Raw genomic sequence first — 17945 nt, 5'->3', positions numbered from 1 at the left:
CCTAAAACCAGCTCTGTTTACTTCACCCCAAGAACTTATCCTGTTGAAACCAAGGTGCTTGGTGTGTAAAATGTGCAGTAAAAAGTTTGGAAAACCTGGCATGGGGGTAACGGGTATGGCTGCTGCTACCATTTGTATGGCGCGGACTGGATGGACCGTTTCGTTCTTTTCTGCTGCCGTTTCTAGGCAAGATAACAGGGAGGTAAAGTAAAGCTTCAGCCGTTAAGCAGAAGGCAAAACATGACTTATCGTTTCAATCAGAAAGGGGGTGCTTTAAAGTGATTGTGCTGCTGCTGCACCCCTCTGCCGCCTGCTGGGCCTATTGGGAAGGCACTGGAGGTGAATAGGGCTCCAGTACCCCAAACTCGATGGGGGGTGGGGGACCCGGTTTTAGTGTAAATGTGCCCTCCTGCTGCGGCGGGGGGGTCGGCCTAGGTGGGCTGCCGGGGTTTTCTTCCCCTCCTCCCCCGGGCGGGCTTGCAGCACTGGGCCTCGGGCCTCCGCCCTCCGAGAAGCCGGCGTCGCGTTGGGAGGCCGCAGCCGGTGTAAGTAAGAAGCAGGTCACGGGCTCGGTGCCCGCCCGGCTCCTTCCTCGAAAGCTCTCCCAGGATGCCCTTAAAAGGAAGCGCAGGGCCTGCTCCCGCCGCGGCCCCCCCCAGCGCCGCCTTTCTCCTGCAGAGGCGGCAGCAGAATCGGCTTTTCGTCGTCTTCTTTCTGAGCCTTGCATCATAAACACCTGCCCCGGGGGGGGGGGACGGGCCTTCGTTAGGCCTCAGCTCCCGCCTCTTTCACTGGATTCGCCTTTCTTCTTTATTTACACTTTGGAAACTAAACTGGGCTTCGGCACTTGGCAAAGCGCTTCTGGCCTCTGAGATGCATCAGAGTTTCCAAAGAGGAGAAATGTCTATTTGTTTAAGCAGGGCCTTCCTTGATGCCTTAACTGCTTTTATGGGCTTTCTAGTCCCAAACCTTCTTCTCCCCACATCTGATTTTTTTTTTTTATTGCTGTCTCTTCTGTCTAATGCTATTAAGTGCGAGGCACCCTGGGGTCAACACCATCATAAGCACTCAAAGAGATCTTGCGCCTTTCAGAGAGAGAGAGAGAGAGGCAAACTGACAGATCCCCAATCAGTGGGAGAGGCGATCTAAGAATTACACCTCATTGCCACTCCAGTGCTTTAAGCAGAATTTCCAGCGTCTCTGATTTATGCAGGATTAAAGTTCACGGCCTGTTCTTCCTCTCCAGACTTCACTGCTCGTGAAAACTTTCCAAGCCATGGAAGAGGGGGGATTCCTTTGTTATACTTGCTGGCTTGCCAAAGGCTGAGTCATTTATTTGAGCACTAATGATGAATGAGAGGGCGTCTGGCAGTGCTCTGGTGGCGTGGGTGAGCCGAGTTCCCCCAGGTGAAGCCAGCAGCCCTTAAGTCACAAGGATGCGAACGTACCAACCTCCTCATAGTAGCTCACTTTAAATATTAATTCAAATGAGATTCATGGCATTTATTTTGCGGTATATTCTGTGCAAGTTTCGTGCTCTAGTCCTTATGCCTATTATAGCTCGGACCCATCAGCCTCCTGGAGTCGTATCCCATCTCCTTCACTCCAATGTATAACCTTGACCAAATGACCGAACTTCCCTGTTCTCACCTCCTGTGTGCTTTGCTTAAGCTTTCTGTATTTAAAAGGTACCTGGCCCTTAGCACCTACAATTTAACTTGCATCTGCCATTAGGTATTACCCTGCTGGGGCTTTACAAAGCGATGGTTCGTGTTACTATTACTGGGGTTGGATGTAACGCGGTTGGTTGTACAGTGCTGCATATGGCTAGTAGCAGAAGAGGTGTGCTGGCCTCGGGGTTAGACCTTACACTGCAGTCCTGCCGCCTCCAGGAATATTTAGGGACGCTGTGGTAACTTTCCTAAGAGCATGGGTGTTAACTCCAGTGTGCTGGCCAAAATCCCAGCTCAGGAGGTGGGGGGTGCGCAGATGTGGGGCTCTGTGAGATTCAAGCTCTGCCGGCGCACGCGCCAGGCATTCTTTCTGACTCTCGTCAGGATTCTAACGAGGGTCTGGAAGGATGGACACAATATGGAGCGATGGGCCGGAGGCCATTCGCCACGAGGTTCCAAACTTCGCACTTCTATAATACAGGGAGCTACGGGAGCGTGGATCGGGCACGTGGTGACAGACGCCTGGCGGGGCCATAATACCTCACTGTGTAAGGTACGGAAAGGGAGCCTCGTCGCAATGTTCCCATTCTGGCGAAGCACGCGCGTTCCGCGCCGAAGGACTTGTGGAATTCTGCAGCATGCCCACGGCTCAAAACGAAAAAAAGACGAGTCTGCGTGTTGCCCATTAATGCAAAAAATAACAATAAATCACCAGATATGGGAAGAAAATGTCTCTGTTACTAAAATACTGAAATCCATTTTGACTTAGGACTACAAAACTTTCCAGAGACAGTATTCAAAGCTCCCTGGATCTCCTTGAAATGCTAGCCTGGTTTTAGCTGGTGGGAGGCTGCTTAACATACTATTTAAATGCAAATCCCCTTGACCTATCCACATTCATTCATTGTTAAAACAAGAACAGCCTCATGTTAAGTACAGAGATTAAACAATGCTCAGTTTTAATCCTCTTTTTCCCCTTCAACTACTTCCTTTCAGGCCTTCCAGAGCGCGCATGTTCTCAGTCACCAGTTCTTTTATAGGAGACAAAAGGGGCTGCTGCACCTCGTTAGGGTGCTCAGGTCTGCACTGCCTGCCCATTGTGATAATTTGGACCATTCTCGGCCATTGGCTTCCTTCCACACTTACTTTGCGATATGGAACTTGTTGGTGGGCAGGTATGTTTTGTTCTGTTGCTATTTTTTGGAAATTTTGCAGGCTGCAATACAATTTAATGGAGCAAGGTAAGAATTATCCAAAGGGGCTGATGATTGCGAGCTTCTCAGATCACGTGGGTTCCAATTTCAGATGTATGCGCGTGTGGCGCTTATGTAGAAAGCGGCAAAAAGGAGGTGGCATCAGCAAGCCAAGTCAACAGCAATTCCTGCATCCAGGGAAGTACAGAACACGACTGGGGGCCACTGTTAAAGGCTTCAAAGCAGACAGCTCTTGCCAAATGTAAGCTGAGGAAAAAGGCGATGAATTGTTGCAGCGCTAGTTTTGCTCAGTAAGGTGAAGCAGTGCCCCAGCTGATTGAACCACAGGTCCACGACCGTGTGTTCCAGTATGGGCTTTTTTTTTTTTTTTTTTCAGAAAGCTGGAGGAGTGAGCAATTACTTCAGGGTAATGCCTTATCACAGCTGAACCAGCGCCTGACATGTTGCAGTGCAAACTGACTGGTCCTCCTCTGTGAAACTGGTTTGCAATTAGAGGGCTCCTGCATTCAGCCCGCTTTTCTACGGCATGGTGGGCCTGTTGTTGCTGTTGCCGGGACTTGCTTGTTTAGGGTTTGTTTTTTTTGTCTGGCTGAGAGGAAAAGCCCCTGTGCTCTGAACCACAACCGCTGCAGGTGCAGGGCTTTTGCAGAACTGGAGCAAGGCAGCAACTTCACACAAGTTAGGGACCTGGCAGAAGAGGATCTGCGAGGGGAGTGTCTGTCAGCAAGGCATGAAAGCCCCATTTCGGAACAATTAACACAAGGGTAGGGTATGTTGAAATTCATGCCCAGATTAGAACCGTGTTATAGACAGGGCAAGCCACCTGACCATGTCAAGGAGAGAGAAGCCGATCCGGTCCTGGTTTTCCTAGGCACGCAACGGGCAACTCAGAACTACATCTCCCTGCCTGCAATGGGGTAAAACCGGATCTGGCTGATGGAGTTATAGGGTCACCCTAGTTAGAAAGCGCTATACATCTTTAGTAGCAGCCCAAACCTTCCTCCCTTCTCCCCGTCCCTGCAGAATTGGAAATGTGTGTGTAGTGGGGGGGATTGTTTCAGATGTTCTGAGTGGATCCAGGTCCGGCAGTGTGTAAATCTGGGTCTTTCATGGCTCAGCTCACAGAATTGTGAGCTATTTCTGTGTCTCTGCTTGCATAAATCCAAACCCACGCAAATAAATCTGATGTACAAAAAAAAAATGCATCGGATCTGAAGCTGACTCCGATTATCTGCATGAACCTCAGTTAAAGATTTGTGGATTCAAAATGAGAGTTGGGTTGAGTGAAAGAGGGTTCACCCAGTCTTAGGTGAGTAATAGCCCTGGCTGGGGTTAACCCATGCAGTCAGATAACTGTTGAAGATGGTGCATTGCACTGTCATCTCATGTGCTTATCTAATCAGGAGGGAGGGATGCATCACATCATGTGCGCCACGCACATACCGCATGCAACGCACGTGCAGACTGCCTACGTGTCTGCTTCACAGTAGTTATAAATGATCACAAATATGCAGATTCCTGAGATCCGACTGGTTACCCCCCCCTTAGCACCGTCCTAACCCACTGTCAAACAAACTTAGCCACCATCGCGTCCATCCGTCTACGCCACAATTTCATGCAAACAAATCCCCCCCCCCCCCCCCCCCCCCCATTTCCACTGCTTAGTTGTTGAGTACTGCTTACGTGCAGATCTTCGAATGTCCAGAGACTTATCGCTGTGGAAGTGTGAGGTAGCGTGGTTCATAACTGAATCTTACAGGGGGAGATGCCACTCCTAAGTGAGAACCAGAAAGAGCGAGCTCAGAGAAGCTTCGGCCCGGGTCTCTCTCTCTCTTTTGTTTTAGCTTCTGGCCTGTCGCCTCCGGCTGTGGCACACACTGCACCGAGATGCCCCGCATCAATCCTTGGCGGCGTTCTGGGGGTAAACTTTGTCCCTTCCGGAGATTTCTCCACGCTTTGCTTATTTATTTCCTTCTGTGTGGCGCCCATTCGCACACCTGTTTCTCACCGGCCCCGTTATTTCCAGTGGGGCCTATTTACTGCTAGCGCACGCTATCACACCTTGCACTTCAGAGAATGACACCCCCCGCTCCCAGCCCAGCAATAACTACCTCTAGGATGGCCTCTTAGCTTCTTGCAAACTGATCGATTATTTTTGGAGCAGGAATGCACTAATTTTACAGAACTGCTTCAAGTGCAGACCCAATAAATATGTAAACTGAAATTTTCGGTTTTGTATGTTTCCCCCTGCTAATTTCTGCCTTGTGCACTTCCCCCCCCCCCCCCCCTCTGGCAGGTTTGTGTATTTGCACCGGACTAGATGTCTGCACTTCCTGCTGGTGAATATGAAATGCTAGACCACAAGGAGGTGGCACTGCGGAAGATTTTACTAGGGGCAGTTGTTCAGGACATCCATAAGGAATGCCTGCTTATATTTGGGCTGTGATCCAGTTTGATTTGCATATTTTGGATCTGCTGAATAACAGACTTGTTTTCCGCCCTCGAAGGGCTGAGTTACCAATCTAACCCCAAAACAAAGACATTCCAGAAAAATTCAGCAAGAGGTTACCATGGAATTAGTAAAAACGTTCTGCCATTGCCCTGGAGGGGCTGATTAGTGCTGTGTGCTGCCCACACAGAACAATGGCAGAAGCAAAGTGCGTAAAAGGAACAATTGCCAAGGTCAGAGTCAGTACTGTAGCCCCCCCCCCCAGTCACTGGTCCAAATCTAAGTGCCCTGTGAGAGACTCGAGGAAAATACTTTACCTTGAAAAATGTTGGTTAATGGCAGATAAAGGGGGTTAATCCATGTTGGTTTGCTTTTGATGCTGTCCCAACAAAGGAGGCTCCCAAATGAACTGAGTGGTCTAGGGGAGTGGAAGCTAAGGTGGTGGAATGGATTAGAAGTGGTCGAGGGACAGATGGTGCGTGGTGGCAAATGGAATTCACTCTGATAGTGGAATACCTCCGGGATCAGTCCTGGGGCAGGTTCTGCTCAGTGTCTTGGTGAGCGACATTGCAGAGAGCTGCGGAGGAAAGGTTTGCCTTTCTGCGTGATGTGACACTTAAGATCTGCAGCAGAGTGGACATGTCCTGAGGAAGTAGATGGTAAGTTTGATGAGCGGTCGACTGCCAGCTAAATTTCAATATTAAAAAAAAAATGCAGAGTTTTTCATTTGGGATGCTGAAATCCAAAGGAGTGGTAACACAATTGGGTGGTGAGATACTGGTGTCCACAGCAGGACCATCACCAGGCTAAAGGGAGCCCTGGACTGCTGAGGTACAGCTCCTTTCCGAAGATGTGGATGAATAAGAGCAGCCACACTGCTAAAATGACACTGGCAGTATGGCGTACTGGTGCACCCCTACTCCCCTGCTTGGGCACCTCAGATGGGCACCCATCTTGCCCACCTCTTGCAATGGCGCTGTCCAGAGAGCAGGAAAGAGGCTTCGGGTGCTTATATCTAATAATTTCAAGATTGCAAAACTGCAGCAAGATGGTGACCAGAGCTGGAGGATGCCAGAAAGCATAAGTAGAGGCATAGCGCCAGTTAAACCATTGTACAGATTGTTGATGCGACCTCAACTGGCGTATCGTGTCCAGTTCTGGAAGCTGTGCCTTCAAAAGGAAATAAAGAGAACGGACCGGAGGCGCCCCAGAGAGAGGCTGCCAAAATGATGAGACATGAGGATCTAGATATTTATCCCCGAGAGGAGAATCGGAGACAGGGGAGCTATGATAAGAGGCAATCACGAATCATAATCCAGTATAAAATCAGGGGTCATGAGGGAGGAGACTCAGGAGCAACGTCAGGAAATATTTTTTTTTCACGGAAGGGGTGGCGAACGCATGAAAGGAGCAGGCGATGAAGTCTAAAACAGTGGTAGATGTTGAACAAGGCACTGGATAAGTGCAGAAGATCCTTGGATGCAAAAAAACAAAAGTGAAGAGGTAGGAGAAGCACGGCCTCGTGGGCCATGTTCAAGCGTCCTGTTCGGCAGTTGGCGGTGAGTGTTGGAGTTGCCAGAATGAAAGGCCGATGGGTAGAGTACGATACGTTAGGAGCCCCACGCAGCCTGGCCCATCTGACAGCCGGGAGATCTCCTTGAGCAGCGAGGAAAGGATGGGGGGGGCCGGAGCTAGGGGGGGGGGGGATCAAATGGTTCTTGTCCGCCAACATCGGGAGGAGGAATAGCCTAGTGGTTAGAGCAGTGGACTGTGAACCAGAAGACCAGGGTTCGAGTCCTTCTGTCACCCTTTTGTGACCTTGGGCAAGTCACTTTACCCTCCAATGCCTCAGGTACAAAACTTAGATTGTAAGCCCTCTGGGGATAGAGAAATACCTACAGTACCTGAATGTAAACCGATGTGATATCTCAATTGAGATCGAATGTCGGTATATAAAAAAAAAAAAATAAATCCGTTTTCTTACTGTGCTAGAGACGCGGGGAGGGGGAGGGTTTTTTGCCAGGCCCCTGGATGATCACATGAAGAATAGACCAGTTTACAGGAAGCATCGACTCAATGGGCCAGTCGTCCCAGTACCGATACCACCTGGGGTCCTGCAGTGTTACGGCGCTGTTTGTGTCCGGCAGCTTCAAGGCCCAGCACGGTGACACACACTCAAATCGAAATCCCCCGTAGAAGTGCAGACTTTAGCAAAACCGCCGGACACGCAAGTATTTAAATTCCATCACGCTCTGCCAGTCCCCTTTTAAAAGCAGTAATTAAGCAGGCTCTAGAAAGCTCCTGGAAAGACCCTAACATAAATGCAAATGTACAATTCTAAAGTTTAATATAAAATTATGAAACGTTTGTGATCAACTGCTGTATCGCAAAATGCCTCACACCGGCTACCAGGACTGGACAACGTGAGCAATTTTTTTCTTTGGCTATTTCTGTCCTTGTTACATCACAAGCGTTATCGGGTCCTTGACCTTGCAGACTGAGGGTTTTTGGCTCTGCCCTCATCCTAAAAAGGAGCAGCTTTCTCTCAGGTGATGATCCCGTTACGCCTGTCCTCGAATACAGAGGGGGAGGGGGGAGTGGTAGGGGCACATCTCCAGGGACAAGGGTTTCCTGATTCTTGCTCAGAGACAAGCCCAGTGCATGAGAAAAAGGGGTACACATAAAGAAAATTCAAGGCTTCCTGGATTTACAACATAGAGAGAGTCATTTCACCCTTTTTAGCACTCGCTAAAAAAAGTGGCTTATGTATTCACTTTGTCTGTCTGTGTACACATTATCTCCCAAACCATCCAAACTACAGTAACCAAATTTTCAAGATAGCTAAATGAATATAAAAAGTAGAAAATGAACATTTGGGGGGGGGGGGGGAGAACTAATGCATCTAGGCCCAAAATTCAAATAAATAAGACTTATTCCCATAAAACGTATGGCTCTAGGGGTTTTTGGTTGGGAGGGGGGGGGCGCTCATGGCCACAGGTCTGCAATTCTTGGGGTACCGTGTCAAACCTTCTCTTCTGGACGCGCTGTCAGCGGTGCTCACAGCCCTGAAATGAAAAGCTGCTGACTGCTTTTCTCCTGGAGCTGGCAGGCTGATAAGGGCCCTGCTTCCTAATCTCTGGCTCCAGCAGCTGACATGGTGCGAGTGATAATAAGCACTACCCTCTGCTTCCCGTATCAGGGTGCCAGCCATTTGAAGGCATGCTCGGTCCTAACGAACGTTTCGAAATTCCTCCTCTTTTCAGCAGGATGCTTGGTCGCAGCCAAGAAATGTCGCAGGAGGGGGGAATTGATAAAATGTTCAGGTCGGCGGAATGACGGGATCAAGTGGTCTGTAAGGCGGCGCAGCTCGGTATGGGAGAGCAAGGGCGAGAGGCAGGGAGTGACTCTGGGATGCCCTCTCCATAGACTCCAGCCATCTGGCTGCATCGTGGTTAAGAAACAGGCTTCTTTCTTGTTTAAAAGTGCCATTAGTATACACAGCACTGTACAGTTTCATAGTACGTAAATGTAGAGGCAAAAGTCACTTCGATGAATAAGCTGTAGAAAAACAGAGAGACGGGGAAAAGGACATTTAATATGGGGAGAGCGGGATCTAGATGACAGAATGGGAGTGATAGAAATAAAACTAAAATTAGAGAACTGGTGGGGAGTGGGGAGAGAGGAAGAAGCGAGGGGGGGCTCTCAAGCTTCACAGATAAAGTGCCCTAACCGTCATGTGTAGCCGGGGCCAATAGAATTACCTTGGCAATGTTTAGGCTTTGAGAATGTGGACTTCTGGCAGCCACGATGGTCCTACAAAAAAAAAAGCTGCACTACCCTTTGTAAGAGTTATGTAAAGAGGAAGATGATGTGCCCGCTCGTCAGATGAAGAAAGCGGTCCCCAAGGGTCACGTGCAAGAGCATCTTTGGGCGCTTCTTAGCTTGGTCCAATAAAAGGTATCACGGTCTGGCGGAGAATCCAGCTTTCGGAATGGGATAAGGTTTAGCTTTTCCGTGCATTTTGGAGGCCAATATTGAAACACTACTTAGCCGGATAGTCCATGGGTGGGGAATGGGAGGATCGAGGCAGTGCTACTTATCCGGTTAACGTAACTGGATGAGTGCTGATATTCAGGCTTATCAGGTTACGTTAATCAGATGTTAGACCTGCTAGAGAGCCGGTCTAACTAACCCCTAGATTTATCATTCTGCTATATTTGTAGCAGAATGATGTGCCGTGAAAAAAAAGGGGCGGGAGGGGGCAATAGTGGGCAGCCGGCCGCATCGTGACGGTGAGGTTTTGCCCGTCGCAGTGCGGCCGCACCGCCCAGTATCGTCCCCATGGCGCCGCAGTTATTTCCCGCGGTGCTGCCGGTGATAATGTGAAAAATATTATCGCTCGCTGCGCTGCCGGGAGATAACTCCGCCCAAACCCCTCCCTCACTGCTCCCCTTCCCCTAATTAGAATAATGCCGGCACATCGCACAATAAAGAATGACCTTGTTAGCCGGCTATAACTTATCCAACTAAGGAGAGGCTTATATACATAGCCGTGCTGCTGGATATCCCGTTTAAGTTAACCGAATAAGTCTTATTGGTTAACTTAAATGTTTAATTTTGAATACTGGGCCCAAGGAGAGACCCCAAAGGCATTCATAGAGTTATAGCATGAAGAGAGCCTTTTCCGCATTGCTAAAAGCGGAGTGCCAAAGGTCACAATGACCAGCTTGCGACAGAAAGCACAGGGGGAGAAAGCCAGCAGCGGATTTACCTCTGGTGAACGTGCCATGCTCTGTAAACCCAAACTCCTACCCAGTGACCCCCCCAATGCAGCCAAATAACTATGATGCTGCCGGGACGCTGCGGAGGTCAGAGAGCGCCATGGGAAGTTCTAGCTTTTGGGAGCCTTCAGAATTTGGTGCCTTTTTTTTTTTTTGCCTATTGCCTAAATCTGGTCCTGAGAAGTCCCACTCATGCCAGCGAGCATTGTGACCTTTACGGTCAAGAATTTGGTATTTTGCCAGAAATCCATTTACTGTATATTTTTTTTCCTCTGCCTTCTTTCCCATCTGTGCAATTTATTGAGGAATTGTCTGTGTAACACAGCCTCAGGCCCGCCTCACTCTTCCAAGTAATGTCACAGCCGAACCATCTGTAATGACACCACTTGCTGCCTGTCCTGGAAAATGTAACTGTGATTTTGCTCTCCTCATCCCCGTGGTATCAAAAGACAGTGGGCAGACGAGGCACATTAAAGGAAAGCGTTACGAAAGATTAACACGGAATTAATAGAGCCTACTTTCCAGAACCCATGTGGATCCCAAAATAATACGTCTGTCAAAATCCTCTTGGATTCCCTGACGTGTCCTGAAAGCTCAGGGGGTCGATTTTCAAAGGCGCGTGCGGCTCCCAGCCCGTGCCCATGGACGCGGCTACTTCATAGCACACGCACGTGTTGTAAAATACGATATCCGCGTGCACTTGCGCAGCGGATTTTTATCATCCCAGCGGGAGGGCGGATGGCCCCCTCCGCACACGCAAAGCTCACGCACAGCGATGGGACTTGACCTTCCCCAGTTCCCTTCCAGTCCACTCCAATTAAGTTCCCAATACCCCTACCTAACCTTCTTACCCTTTCCCCTCTCCTCCCCCACCCCTAGCCCTTTCCTCACTACTTACGTTTTTTCGTTGTTAGATTGCTCACTGCTCCCCTGGAGGGGAAGAAATCTGCTCACGCCAGCACACGCTTCCCCACCACAGCAGCTAATTGCCCTGTCCCGGCCCGCCCCCCCGACCCCATCTTTTTTTTTAGGCCCGGCACTTGTGTGCGTATCGGTGGCCAGGGCTCTTTACAAAATGCGTGCAGCGCGCACAGGGACCCAACCCCACACCTAACCGCCAGCATTTGCGCGTCTGGCCCTTTGAAGATCGACCCGTTAGTGTGGATAGTATAGCGAAATCAAAAGATGTTAGGCATGCAGGCTAGGGGTTTGCAGTTGGATGATCCGAATGTGAAAAATGCGATGAGTAAAGTGATTTTTGTTCGGGTCGTTGCAACCGAACTGAAACATCGATTCATCCCAAACAAAAGTGCACACATTTTTGGAGCATTCATTTAGCAAATAGCACACACTACAGAGTAAGTTTTGCGTATAAAAATAGCATATACGTGCCTAAATAGCATGCCCTGCATATATACTGCTTTATAAACGTCAAGTGAATGCGCGTATTTTCCATTTCGAACGCCCGATTTCATTGGTGGGAGTATTGCAGGCCACGGTTCCGACGCAGGCGCAGTATTTGCTGTTTTATAAGAGATTACGCATGCACATTACGGAAATCGTTTGTACACTTTTACACCCGCTCATTGTCTGGCACAAGTGAAATTGGACTTGTTGGCCGCACTTTTCGGGTGGGCTGTCTGGATGAACTGGGGAGGGGGTTCGGCTGAAAGGCTAGAGATGGACTGGGTGAAATGGGGTTTGCAAGTGGGTGCAAGTATTTTCAAGACGGTATACGGACGTGCGTTGTAAAATACCTGCCTCCCCGCCCCTGCTCACCTGGGCACATTTCTGTATGCAGAGCCTCACTTCTAATCAGCAAGAAGTTTTCTGCACAAAAAAATGTGTACGGCAAACCTGAGTAAAAGCTGCACCCAGCTTAGCTCGCCTCCTTCATGCAAATCCCACCTTAATCAAGGCATTAGCCATTATCCCCAGTGCAGAGAGGCGTAGGCTTAACTCAGGTCTTCTTAATGCTGGAAGTTTAACTCCACATCAGAGGTGGAGTAAAGGTTCTGGAGTTTGTAGTGCAGGGGTCCTGTACTCAGGATTTATCCTCATAAGACATGACTTAGGTGGATCTTGTGCACACAATCTATGAGCTCAAATTTGATACTCTTACCTCCTGTTTTAGGGGCATAATTTAGCTCCTCACTCGGTTTTTCTGCGCACAGTTTAGGGGCATAAAAAGTTGTATTTCTAACTCCCGTTTTCTGCCTATAAATTGTATGCACACAGATCATGTTTTCTGCACACAAACTGTGCTGTTGCTCCTGAAATACGTTTTGTGCACAATAGGCATGAATTATGTGGGCAAAACATGCTTTGTGTGTACATACATCAGGTTTTATAAGCACGAGTCATGGTTTGTGGGCATAAACATGATTTATTCGCGCTGTTCATTTTTTCGCACACACGTTTAGGTTTCGTTTTTCCTCCCAATGTATTTGCATACTGTTAGCTTACTGAATTGGGAGTTAGCAATTTTTTTTTTTTTAGTGAGTGCATTAAGAAAATGCACTTTTTTTTTTTTTAAACTCTTTTCTGATTACGCTGGGCCCTAAGTAAATCAAGGAGACGCTGCTGTGCTGATCTTTGTCCTGCAGACAAGAGTCCCCAGGGGAGATCTCTAAAACCATAGGGTGTGAATGTTCTAAAATTCCACACATTCTATTAAAAAAAAAAAAAAAAAAAAGATAAGATATGTAACATATTAGGACACAAGGAAATCTAGAGATAAGACCCAAATTAGAAGCGACAGAGCCAAGAGGGAGCACAGCACCCAGAGGACAGACAGGTCACATGGGCGTTACCAAAACTGCCCATGCTTTTACTATACTTCCTGGAGTATGGCAGGGGCTCTTTATCTGTGACCTGGGGTCAGGTCTGGGGGGGGGGGGGGGGGGTGCGCGATGGAGGTGCACCCACTATTACTGGATAAGGACTCTGAAAGGGCTGTGTGAAATGGTTGCCTAGGATTAAGATGACCTCTAGAAAGGTTTCTTTTTAGGAACCTTTTGTATCAGTGGACAATGATTTATGGCCTCTTCCCTCCTGGGCGACTCCTATTTAGCCAGGGGTTGCATTGCGCTCTGAGGAACAGGAGATGCTATGAGGATCCTCCCTGATGACCGAATAGAAGGAACAGATCTTCCAAACAAAATGTTGGTTACTGCAAGCACCTAAGGAAGCCAGAATGCTACTACTTATTTTTAAAGTGCTCCGAGATATTCAGCGCTGTACAGATACATGTAAAATATAATCTCTCCTCCATGGAGTTTACAATCTTGTCAAGACAAACCATGCATGCCCCAAAGAGTCTGTGGGAAATTTTTATTTATTTATTTATTTAAGTTTTTTATATACCAACATTCAAGACGGTGGTCCCATCATGCTGGTTCACAAGAAACAGGGGTGAAACTTTACCATTTAACAAAAGTGCAGAAAAGCAGTTACATAAAACAGGGAAAACAATAACTTGGAATGAGAAGGGAAATGAAGATTAGATAGTAAAATATAAGTATAAATAACATTTTGAAAGGTGGCTGTTAACGCTAATACTAGCGGAGCTTGTTGTGTGAAGGGAGATTAGATGGGGTTGGAGTTAGGAAAGGCCTGCGTGAACAGCCACGTTTTGAGTCTTATCTTGAATGTTGAGATGTTGGGTTCCATTCTAAGATCCGGGGGAATGGAGTTCCATAATGTTGGACCGGCTGTGGAGAATGCCCGATCTCTAAGCGTGATGTGTCTGGTAGTCTTGGCTGGAGGTACTTGAAGTGATCCTTTGTAAGCATCTCTTGTCGGTCTTGTGGAATGGTGTAATCGGAGGGGAATATGGAGATCGATTGGGGCTAATTGATGGATGTTTTTGAAAATGGTGAGAATGGCCTTGTAGATTATTCTGAAGTGGATGGGCAGCCAATGGAGGTCCATCAAGATAGGTGTTATGTGTTCTCTTCTCCTGGTGTTGGTGAGTATACGGGCGGAGGCATTTTGTACCATTTGTAATGGTTTGGTGTGTGATGAAGGGAGACCAAGCAAGATGGTGTTGCAATAGTCCAGCTTTGCGAAAATGATTGATTGTAGGATCGTTCTGAAGTCATGTGTGTGGAAGAGAGGTCGTATTCTTTTCAGCACTTGGAGCTTGTAAAAGCAGTCTCTGGTGGTTTTGTTGATGTTAGCTTTCAGATTTAGGTGATTGTCAATTTGAACTCCTAGATCTCTCACTTGTGTAGTGCTTGGTACGGTAGGATGAGTGTATGTGATGGAGCTGTTTTCTGGAGTGATGATTAGAAGTTCCGTTTTTGATGAATTTAGTATCAGGTTGAGACTTGTAAGAAGTTGTTTGATGTATTTGATGTTTGATGATCTATGAAATGTATTTATCATAGAGAGGTGCTTAGGACTCATGAGATTTTAGACTGGACGTTAACATGACCAGAGGGGGAGCATGACACACTGATTAAGGAAGTCTATTCCAGGCATAAGGCATGACGTGGTGGAAAGCATGAAGTCGGGAGCTGGCGGTAGAAGCGGAGGGCACAGACGAGCAATTTGCCCAGTGAACGATGTTCACGAGGAAGGTCGTAGGGAGAGAGAAGAGAAGAGAAGAGAGGGAATGAGGAGCTACAGAATGCATTTGTAGGAGAGTCCGAGAACAACACAAGAACATAAGAAGTTGCCATACTGGGTCAGATCAAGGGTCCATGAAACCCAGCATCCTGTTTGCAACAGTGGCCAAGTTACAAGTACCTGGCAAGTACCCAAACATTAAATAGATCTCATACTACTAATACCGGCAACAAGCAGAGGCTATTCCCTATTAATTCATAGCAGTTTATGGATTTTTCCTCCAGGAACGTATCCAAATCTTTTTTAAAACCAGCTACACTAACTGCACTAACTACATCCTCTTGCAAGACATTCCAGAACTTAATTGTGCATTGAGTGAAAAAGAATTTTCTATGATTTGTTTTAAATGTGCTAATTGCTAGCTTCATGGAGTGCCACCAGTCCTTTATTATCCAAAAGAGTTAATAACTGTTTCACATTTACCCATTCAAGACCTTTCATGATTATGTAGACCTCTATCATATTCCCCCTCAGCCGACGCTTCTCCAGGCTGAACAGCCCTAACCTCTTTAGCCTTTCCTCATAGGGGAGCCGTTCCATGCCCTTTATCATTTTGGTCGCCCTTCTCTGAACTTTCTCCAGTGCAACTATATCTTTTTTGAGATGCTGCAACCAGAAATGCACACAGTATTCAAGATGCAGTCTAACCACTGAGCGCAATATAGAGGCTTTATGACATCTTCTGTTTTATTTGCCATTCCCTTCCTAATAATTCATATGAACATAAGAAATTGTCAATGCTGGGTCAGACCAAGGATCCATCAGGCCCAGCATCCTGTTTCCAACAGAGGCCAAACCAGGCCACAAGAACCTGGCAATTACCCAAACACCAAGAAGATCCCATGCTACTGATGCAATTAATAGCAGCGGCTATTCCCTAAGTAAACTTGATTAATAGCAGTTAATGGACTTCTCCTCCAAGAACTTATCCAAACCTTATTTAAACCCAGCTACACAAACTGCAGTAACCACATCCTCTGGCAACAAATTCCAGAACTTAATTGTGCATTGATTGAAAAATAATTTTCTCCGATTAGTCTTAAATGTGCCACTTGCTAATTTCATGGAATGCCCCCTAGTCCTTCTATTATCCGAAAGTGTAAATAACCGATTCACATCAACTCGTTCAAGACCTCTCATGATCTTAATACTTCTATGATATCCCCCCTTAGCCGTCTCTTCTCCAAGTTGAACAGCCCTAACCTCTTCAGCCTTTCCTCATAGGGGAGCTGTTCCATCCCCTTTATAATTTTGGTTGCCCTTCTCTGTACCTTCTCCATCACAACTATATCTTTTATGAGATGTGGCGACCAGAATTGTACACAGTATTCAAGGTGCGGTCTCACTATGGAGCGATACAGAGGCATTATGACTCTTACAAACCAGGAGGTGGACCCTTAGTTTGAGGTAGGGTTAGCGCTATCTATGAGAGAATCAACCCTCTTAGGTTCCTACCGTCGGAAGGCAAGGCCTAGTTGACTGGCAGTTACACCGGTACTTCGCCACTGGAAGCCTGTAGTCCCCCCAGGAGAAGCCTGTAGGAACCCAGCCGCTTGGACTTAGGTGATTTGAAGAGGACGGAAAGTAGTTTGGATGCAGGCGCCTCCAGCAGGTCGTAGTCCAATCCAGTAGTCCAAGTAGTCTTAGGCAAGTTGAATTGTTTCACTGTAAACCGGTTTAATTTGCATCCAATGCAAGAAGATCGGTATATAAAAAACCAAAAATAAATAAATAAATAAATAAGTCAGCAGAATGGTCGGAAGCCGGTCCAGTGGTGAATCCAGGAGAATGGTCGGAAGCCATTCCAGAGTTGAATCCAGGAGAATGGTCAGTAACCAGTCCAGGGGTGAATCCAGGAGAATGGTCGGAAGCCAGTCCAGAGATGAATCCAGGAGAAGGGTCGGTAGCCAGTCCAAAGGTGAATCCAGGAGAATGGTCAGAAACCGGTCCAAAGTCAAGCCAGGGAAACGTTCGGAAGCCAGTCCTAGAGTCAAACCCAGAGAATCCGTCCAACGAGAGAGAAGAAAACACCAAAGAACCAGAACAGGAACCAGAAATCCAACAACGAGGATCAGGAACACCGGAACTAAGCAGGCCTGAAGTCACAATACCAATGCAAGGTCTGAGGAACAGACCTTGCCTTATATACTAAAACTAGGGGAGGAGTCTGCAGGAGGATCCACGACCACTTCCTGTCGTGGCCCCTTTAAATCAGCACTTCAGCCGCGTGCGCAGCTCTAAGCAGAGCCAGAGGGGGAGGAGCCAGCCCGGCCAAGAAGGGAGCCATGCGGCCGGGCCCAGCAGCAGCAGCGACCACGAAGACAAGGCTAAAGAGGCCTGCCTGCCTCTGCGGGATCCCCAGAGGTGGCCCGATGCCTCGGGTAAGTCTTCGGCCCCAGTCATGGACCACCGCGGCCGGCGGCCTTGACACCTGGTCCCGGTCGCGGCCCGCCACAACTGGCGGCCATAACAGTACCCCCTCCTTTAGACCTCCCCCTAGAAGATTTGGGTTTTCCTGGGTGTTCAGAGTGAAAGTTTTTGAGAAGAGTCTATCCAGGATGTTCTTAGCAGGTTCCCAGGAATTCTCCTCAGGCCCGAAACCCTCCCAAGCCAAGAGGTATTCCCATGTGCGTCCTTGTCTTCGGATATCAAGCACTTTATGGACCTGGTATATAGTCTCATCCACTGCCCTGGGTTGAGGGGCTTCAGGAACCTTCCAAGTAGGCCAAGTGAGGACCAACAGCTTCAGAAGGGATGTGTGGAAAGTATTATGGATCCTTAAAGTTGCCGGCAAATGAAGTTGATAAGTCACAGGACCTAGCTGTTGCAGCACCGGAAAAGGCCCAATATAACGGGGGGCTAATCGCATGGAAGGGACTCTCAGACAGATGTGCCTGGTGCTAAGTCATACCTTTTCTCCTGGACGGAACCAAGGAGCTGGTCGCCGATACTTGTCGGCAGTGTGAGCCGATTTTTGTAGCATCTGTTGAGTATGGAACCAAAGCCGTCTCAATTGTGCAGCAGTGAGCTGGACTGCCAGTTTTGGCACCGGCAAAGGCAAGGGCAGCCTGGGTTGACATCCAAATACAATCTGAAAAGGTGAGGCCCCAGTCGAGGTACAGGCGTGCGAGTTGTGCCAGAACTCCGCCCAAGAGAGGAGTGACGCCCAGTCGTGCTGACGGGAGTTGACATATAT

The sequence above is a fragment of the Rhinatrema bivittatum genome, chromosome 8, assembly GCF_901001135.1.
Source record: "Rhinatrema bivittatum chromosome 8, aRhiBiv1.1, whole genome shotgun sequence".
Lineage (NCBI taxonomy): Eukaryota > Metazoa > Chordata > Amphibia > Gymnophiona > Rhinatrematidae > Rhinatrema > Rhinatrema bivittatum.
The sequence above is the reverse complement of the archived record's forward strand: the minus strand, read 5'-3'. Positions refer to the sequence as shown.